The sequence below is a fragment of the Elephas maximus genome, chromosome 3 (assembly GCF_024166365.1).
Source record: "Elephas maximus indicus isolate mEleMax1 chromosome 3, mEleMax1 primary haplotype, whole genome shotgun sequence".
NCBI lineage: Eukaryota > Metazoa > Chordata > Mammalia > Proboscidea > Elephantidae > Elephas > Elephas maximus.
This window is the reverse complement of record NC_064821.1, coordinates 35027621-35036014: the sequence shown is the minus strand read 5'-3', so window position 1 is coordinate 35036014 and position 8394 is coordinate 35027621.

Genomic DNA, 8394 nt, shown 5'->3' with positions numbered 1-8394 from the left:
TACTGCATGTATGGATCTGCAGGTCTAACCTGATAAATCCACTCTTACATGCCAATTATGCCTTCTATAGTATACCAAGGCAGGTCTGGTACTTCAACTTGATTTAGCGTAGGCCACCATGTAATTCATGCTTCAGCAACCCAACCAAATAAACTATTAGATCCTTTCCTAACCTCTTGAGCTGAAACACTGAATGAAGAATCTGTACTTAGTGGGCCCATATCAATAAACTCAGACTGATCCATCTTTATGTTCCTTGCACCATTATCCCACACCCTTAATTTCCATTCCAACACATATTCCCAGGTTTCTGTACATATTGGAAGAGTCAAGCTGTTCTTTTGGAGTGTTGTGTACCTCCTGGTGGGTCACATTTTGTACTTCACTCTTTGGAGGTCACTGGGACTTTAGTTACAGGTCTAGAAGCCAAAATTGGTGGTGGGGATGTGTTTTTAGAACTTCCAACATTGTCTTGTAAGGCATCTGCCTCAGGCAATGCCCCAGGCAATGACTCAGACAAAGGCTCTTCAGACACAGCTGGGTTAATCTCATCAGATGTGGGTGGAGGGGCTAATGGTTTTATTGGGGAGGGTGGCTTAGCAGTCAAAGATGGAGAAATCTCTTCAGATGGGAGTAAAAGGGCTGATTATGTAGGCAGGAGTGATTCAATGGAATTTAGGGGCTCAGTGTCCCAAGCTTCCTGATTACCTGCTCATATGTCCCCACCCCAAGTTTCAGGATCTCATTTCTTCCTATCAATGCCCTCACTTCATACACCTCTTGAGGTTGAGAATTAAGTTGGCATTGTAATTTAGCCACGCTTATAATAAAACTCTGGGTTTGGTATTTGGTAATTATCAGCTCTGTTACTACAAGAAATAAGGCTTTCTTTCAAGGCACAAGTGGAAACTTTGAGGTCATTTATGTGGCATTTGAGCTTTGACTCTGAAGCCCTGATCTCATCTATTTCACCACTTTGTCTAGCAGAAGTAGAACCAACCAACCAGCTTCCTTATACTTCTCATTATGACAAATGTAGAAAGGTATCAGACGTGCAATCACCCAGAGCCTTGCCTCTCACCAACACCTGATCTATTATTGGTGGTGATATTTTGCATATTTGTACTGCCACCTCATGTCATGGATTAGCAGTGCCCTCTTTACTACTGGAAGCAGAGTCATCAACATCTTTAATACTAACGAGATTTGAGAACCAATTTAGAAAACTCATCCTTATAATTCTGTTTCTCTGGAACCACTCTTGTTACCAGATGTCTTAGGCTGGGTTCTATAGAGAAGCAAAACCAGTATAAGTGTATACGCATGTATATAGAAAGATTTATATCAAGGAAATGGCTCACACAGTTATAGAGGCTGGAGCATCCCAATTCCATGGGTCAGGATAGAGGCTTCTGCTGATTCCCATAGCTGCAGGGGCTGGCAAACCCAAGATTGGCAGGTCAGAGAGCAGGGTTCTTGTTCACAGGCTTCGAAGATCAATGAATCCCAAGATCAGGCAAGACGACAGGTAAGCTGCTAGGTCAAGTCCCAAAACCAAGGTCAGACAAACAGAAACCAGCTGCAGGATCCAGAGTGAGCGAAAGCCCGTGAGCCTTGACAGAAAGTCCACTTATATTTGATGTAGACCACACATCCAAGGAAACTCCCTTTCAACTGACTACTCACAGCATATTCCATTATATAAAATCTCATCATGGAATTGATCACATCATCTTATGACTGATAAACTACATCATAACTGCCAAAACACTGAGAATTATGGCCCAGCCAAGTTGACACACAACCTTAATAATCACACACTCCCCCCACTGCCACTCCCAACACACATTTTGTTGTTATGCTCTCTGCTGTCTTCTTTGTGATGACAGCTCTGTGCTTTCAATTTCAAGGTAAAAAATCTTCACATCTTCGACTCCTTTCTTTTACCCTCACTACATGCCTAATCTGTCAGTAAATACTGTTGTTGTTGCCTTAAAAAAATATCCACTTTAGCTGCTCACCTGGTCCTGACCACCATCAATCTCTCACCTGGAATATTGCAAATAACCTGTCCTCCCACCCCCATCTGGGCTGTGGTCCTTGCTGCCCTATGATCTGGAATGTGCTGATGCTCCACCTCTTCTCAGAACCTTCCAGGGGACCCATCTCACCCTGAATAAAAGCCAACCTACTTAGAGTGGCCTGCAAGGCCGTGTGGAGTGTGCACCTGTCACCTCTTTGGGCTCGACTCCTACTTCTATCCCCCACTTTCTGGTCACACTGGCTTTCTCCCACGGTATTCCAGGAGCATGGAGGCACTCTCACAGGCCTCCTTTTTTTCCTTTCAGGAGTGGTCCTCACCTAGATGGCCCCCCCCCAAGTCTTTGTTCTCCCTGACCACTATATTTAGAGTTGCAGCACCTCCCACTGCCTTGCCCTTAGTTATTATCACCTTCTATCATATAATTTACATACTTATTTGCTTGTCTCCCTTCCACTAGAATATAAACTACATAAGAGCTGCAATTTTTGTCTCTTGTTTATTGATGTATCAATAATGTCTAGAATGCCAACAACGTCTAGAACCATGCCTGGAACGTAATAGGCACTCATCAGTTATTTCTGGAGTGGACAAATGAATCAAAAATATACATATAGTGCTAATTTTGATGATTATTAAGCATAAAGTTACATTTTACCAGAAATGTATCTCTGAGAACAGAGAGATTATTATTTGCATTTTTCTTACATTTAGCTGATGTATTTGTGAATATTACTTTATTCTAGAAAGAAGGCGGCTCAGGCTCAGTATCAGTTCTCTTCCTGTCTTTTGTCTTTATAGATGTGAGCGCTGAGAAATGCTTGTTCATATGAATAAGCAGACAGGCTTGAAAGGTGTTTTGTTTTATCAATGCCATTCTGTCCTCGGAGTTCAACGTTAATGGCCAAAAATCATGTAAGTATTTCCCTGGTCTTTCAGTTGACTAGTTTAGGTCCTTCTTCCATGTTGTTGAAAGCACAGAACTGGAATCCACCTGATTGCAGAAGGCATCTCCTAGTCGCCTTCACTTTTCAGTTTCGGAGGCATGCACCAAATCCACTTTCCAAGACCCATCAAATGTCCATTCATTAGGATCCTTTCCTGGGGATTTTTTTTACACCTAGGGCAGTGTATCATATTGAAGTTAAAAAAAAATTAGAGTTAGGGGACATTAAAGGTGTGTTTTTTCTTTTAAAAGTGGGAGAGAGTGAAAAGGGAGGTGGAAAAGGTAAACGGGCATGAGATCTTGATGTCAAACATTGTCAGCAAAGTCATTTTAGGATAGAGTCCATGTGTAAGTGGACCATCTAGAAATTGATTCTCTTGATGCTATCTCTGCCCACAAGTCTTTATTCTCTCAGGGATACCCATAACCTCATTTGAAGGTGTTGTGTGCCTTGAAGGCAGGAGAGAGTGGGCTCCAAAGCCCAGGAGGAGGGAAGGGTAATTCCTCCAACAGTCACAGTGAGGGTGGGAGACAGGTTGGCAGACTGAAAACTGCAGTACCAGGAACTCTTTCCCATTGCATTTCATGACTGTATTTTAAAGTCCAGTTATCTTAGAGGCAGAAATGTTTTCAACTGCAGTACCCGTAGATATTAACCTACAGTTGGCCTGTCCTAGACATGGATACGGTGTTCTGTGCCATGTTCATATTTTGGTCATAGACATGCTAAATGAACTCTATCCTTGCTAGCTCCAGAGTTTGGGAGACCTCTTTCCACACTGTACACTGGAAAAGGCAAGCCTGGGAGACAGTCCAGAGGTTGAATCATAGAGAATTCCTCAACTGAGTAATCCTTAAGAAAATTACAGTAAACAAATGCTACTTCCAATCTGCTCCCCAGCTGCTTTTTAAGTTGGACTGTGGAATTTGTGAACAAACTCAATAATAAACAAAGTTTGGACCAGTTAAAAATAAGCATATGGCTTAGAAAACGAAGGAAAAAGAGATACTGGTTCAGAAGCAGATCGTTTTCCTGAGATAGAATTATTCCATGAAAGAGAATAAATCTTAGAACATGCCTTCTCTTTATTTTCAATGAGTTAAGATGTAATTCTATAATTATTAAATGAGATCTTGGCCAGGACAGAAAGCATCTGGCAGTATGAAAACCACATTAGGCCAAGTAAGAACTTTGAAAATGATAGGCAATAGAATTCAAACTATATAATCAATGAAATGGAAAGACAACTAGAGGGAAAAAAAATGTATGGAAAGATGGACTGGACAGATCTCAACCCTGAGGATAGCCCATGGCAGCTAACATGTGAATAAGTTATTCCTAAAGAAAAAGTCAGAGCAAATGCAGCAAAGTCATCCCAAAGCCGTGGTAACAGTTCATGGAATTAAAATTTCTCTGATTGCAAATAGCATGTACTGCACGGTTTGCAAAGTGAAGAAGCCTAACATTGGATTCCTGTGCCATGGCAATCAATACCAGAATAGAGACTTATGGTCACACAGCCTCCAGAGGCTAGGGTATACTCTGAGTATTTTATACTTAAGATGCCATTTACTTGAAAAGTCTCCTATCTGGAGTTTCAAAACTTTGCCCCCAAAAGAATCTTTTTTTAAAGGTTTCATACTGCCAACCACAAACCCAAGTGTATATGTAGGAATTAGCAATATACTCATCAAATAAGTAGGGAAAGAATAAAATTATAAATGCTGTGAGGATGGTTAGCCAACCAATTAAAAACAATAGGTTATTCAGTAGATAAATGGATGAATTGATTAAACTTAATAGATGAAACCATAAAATTACTAAAAGAAAATACAGGAAGGCATTTATAAAATCTCATTGGAAAAGAATTATGTAATAGAAGAAATCATAAAGAAAATGACAACTTAAAAATGAAAACTTTGACATTCAGAAACAACAAAATCAAAAAGCAAAGAGGAGGCTAAAAAGTTTTTTTATGGCAAATATAAAGCACAAAGATTAATTTTTTAGAGATTTTCCACATTGGTAATTAAAAGAATACCTCACTAAAAAGAAGAGACTGGAAGAATATTACATTCACTCCTCAAAAAAAAAACCTAAAAGTGGCCAAAAATTTCAAAAGAATTTCAGCCCCACTGGTATTCATTAGATGAATGTATAATACAATATGGAAATAGTATTCTTCTTCTATCAAGTGGGCAAAGAATAAAAACATTGGGACACAGATCATGTCAATTTTAACTGTTGGATAACATAAATGTTGAAGCAATCTCGAAGCTCTTAGGGAAGAAATATAAATTTTTTAATGATCTGTCAGAGGCTAACGACTTCCTATTAAATGTTCATTTTATATAAAAAGTTGGAGGAAGCTGATGCTTCGTTTTAATGGTGATTGCCAATTCTGTCAGTACTGAACATTTGTAATATTTCCATTCATTTCAGGGTTGTCCAGACTCAAGCATATTCCTGTGCCAGTGATGGTACCAGTAGACCCTTCCTGAGTGTGGACCTGGGATCCCCGCAGGCTGACTCTAGAAGAGAGAGGACAGCACAGTCAGGGAGCCAACTCTGTGCTGAGGGAGTCTGCGGATCTGAGGGCTGTATGGCAGCGGCACCCAGACCCTGGACATACTCCTGCATGCCATCTGCTGAGACTTTCTACGTTTTCCAAATCATAAATTGAGAAACCTGGCTTGACAGACACTGTGGTACTGCCTCAGGTGAGAGACCATTTGAGAGATTTGGTTTTAAGCACAAAGATTTAGAGTTTGGGGGCTATTTCGACAGTTTCTGGAAACAACCAGATGTACAGTAAAATTCCAGACTTTCCAATAATTACCTGGACATATGCTATCTCTATGGATTGCTCATGAAAAGAATTTTAAGATTAAAGAGGGGTTTGTGATATTGTCCTTTCAAGACAAAATGAGTTATTGAAAAGGACAAACCCTGTTTGCATAGTCAACTAACCAATTCCTTTGCAAAACTGTAGCCTAGCAAATCGTCTTGGCAGAATTACAAACCCAGGGCCAGAAAAGTCATATATAAAGAGAAACCCATTTCAGTGAGGACAAAGTCTGATTTCATTAGGAACAAAACCCCATACTCTCCACCCCAGTAGCACAGAGAGAGGCCAGCCTCCTACAATGGATCTAGTTTCTAATCTGCTTCTGGTATGTCTCCCATGCTCATGCCTGCTCCCGCTCATCCTCTTCTCTGCCTCTTCTCATCCAGGTCAGTATGGTGCACTTCCCAAATGGTAGGCTGGTGTGTATCACTGTTGCAGTGCAATGGGTTTCTCTTATATATGGCCTTTCTGGCCCTGAGTTTATAATTCTGCGAAAAAAGATTGGTGGGGCCTCTGTGTATCCTATGATTGTTTTATTTTACACACCTGCAGGGATTGCTTGATTTGCTAATTCAAACAGTGGCTTGAAAATCCATTTAATAGGATTGAACAACTTGTGGTCCATTATGGGGTTTGGCCAGTTCATGGTACTGCTGGGAGGGCCATGCCTTGAAATTGACAAAGACTTTGCTTATATAAACAGCCAACCACAAAGGTTTTTAGAAGCAAGAAGAGAATGAAGAGGAGTGGACCTCCTAAAAGAGCTGTAATATTGAAGACAGTTCAAGACGGCATGAGATGGCAAGGACAGAACAGCCGAGCAGCAGGGAAACAGCACAGCAAAGCCAAGCAGCATAGAAGTGGTGGCAGCAGTACAAGTAACGGCAACCATGACTCTGGCAGACAGTGGTGGTGGGTGAGTCGGCCCATAGAGTGGAACTGGGCACCTCTGGGCAGGAGGTCACCAGTGGAACTGGGCGTCCAGTAAAGGAGAAGGAATCACAGTCCGGGTCCATGTAGGTGAATGCATGAGCAGAGCAAGTAGCAGTGTGGGGACTACCTTAGTCATCTGGTGCTGCTATAACAGAAATACCACAAGTGGATGGCTTCAACCAAGAGAAGTTTATTCTCTCACAGTCCAGTAGGCTAAACGTCCAAATTCAGGGCGCTGGCTCCAGGGCAAGGCTTTCTCTTTCTGTTGGCTCTGAAGGAAGGTCCTTGTGATGCATCAGTGTTCCCTTGGTCTGGGAACGTCTCAGCGCAGAACCTCAGGTCCAAAGGACGCCCTCTGCTCCCAGCACTGATTACTTGGTGGTATGAGGTCCCAAACTCTCTGCTTTCTTCCCTTTCTTTTTATCTCTTGAGCGATAAAAGGTGGGGCAGGCCACACCCCAGGGAAACTTCCTTTATATTGGATCAAGGATGCGACAAGCCCACCCTAAATATTTTTAACATAAAATTACAATCACAAAATGGAGGACAACCACAGAACACTGGGAATCATGGCCTAACCAAGTTAATACACATATTTTTTAGGGGACATAATTCAAACCATGACAGGGGCCAAGCTGGCCTACCTTTAGCAGCAGCAGATGATTAGGCTGTGCTGAGAGCTATAACCCTAAGGCCAAGAGGGGCCCTGAAGTGCCTAAGAGAAGGCATTCCCAGAAGTATCAGCTGGCACAGCAGAGAAGGGCAGTCAGCTTGCTTGCTCAGCTGAGAGTAACTAAGAGAGCTGTCCAGGTTGGAACCTGTCCTGATTGATAAACTGCATCTTGTGTCCTGAGTTGTATCGTGTTACCTCCAAGTTGATCCTGATCCTGAATTGTATTTCCCTAATAAACCACAAAACTGTGAATATGTTTGGTGAGTTCTGTGTGGCCATTGCAACAAGTTATCGAACCCAGCATGGAAGTACAGAGTGCCATGGTTTGTGTGTGGAGGGGGGTGGGGTGGAGTGGTGGAACAGCTGGTGTCATGAATGATAAAAAATTAGGAGTGGAGCTATGTCTGACTTCCACCTCATAGGAACTAGATTTTTGTGCTGACCCTGATTCTGTTCCCTCAGCAATCTAGATGAGTCCTGATGCTAGTAAACAACAGTGTTCACAGCAAAGAGTAGGGTGAGTATCAACTGGATAAAGGGCTTTATCTACTCTACTTTCAAGAGCAAGTTTCAGAGTCTTTTCTGACATTTTTGCCTTTTCTTTCTTTCCTGTCTTTTTAATGACCTCTTGCTTTCTTCACGTATGATGTCCTTCCACAACTCACCTGGTCTTTGGTCATTAGTGTTCAATGCGTCAAATCTACTCTTGAGATGGTCTCCAAATTCAGCTGGGATACACTCAAGTATGTATTTTGGCTCTCGCAGACTTGTTTTAATTTTATTCAGTTTCAATTTGAACTTGCAAATGAGCAACTGATGGTCTGTTCTACAGTCGGCCCCTGGCCTATGTCTGACTGATCATATTGAGATTTTTCCATCATCTCATTCCACAGATGTAGTCAGTCTGATTCCTGTGTTTTCCATCTGGTGAGGTCCACATGTCTAGTTACCA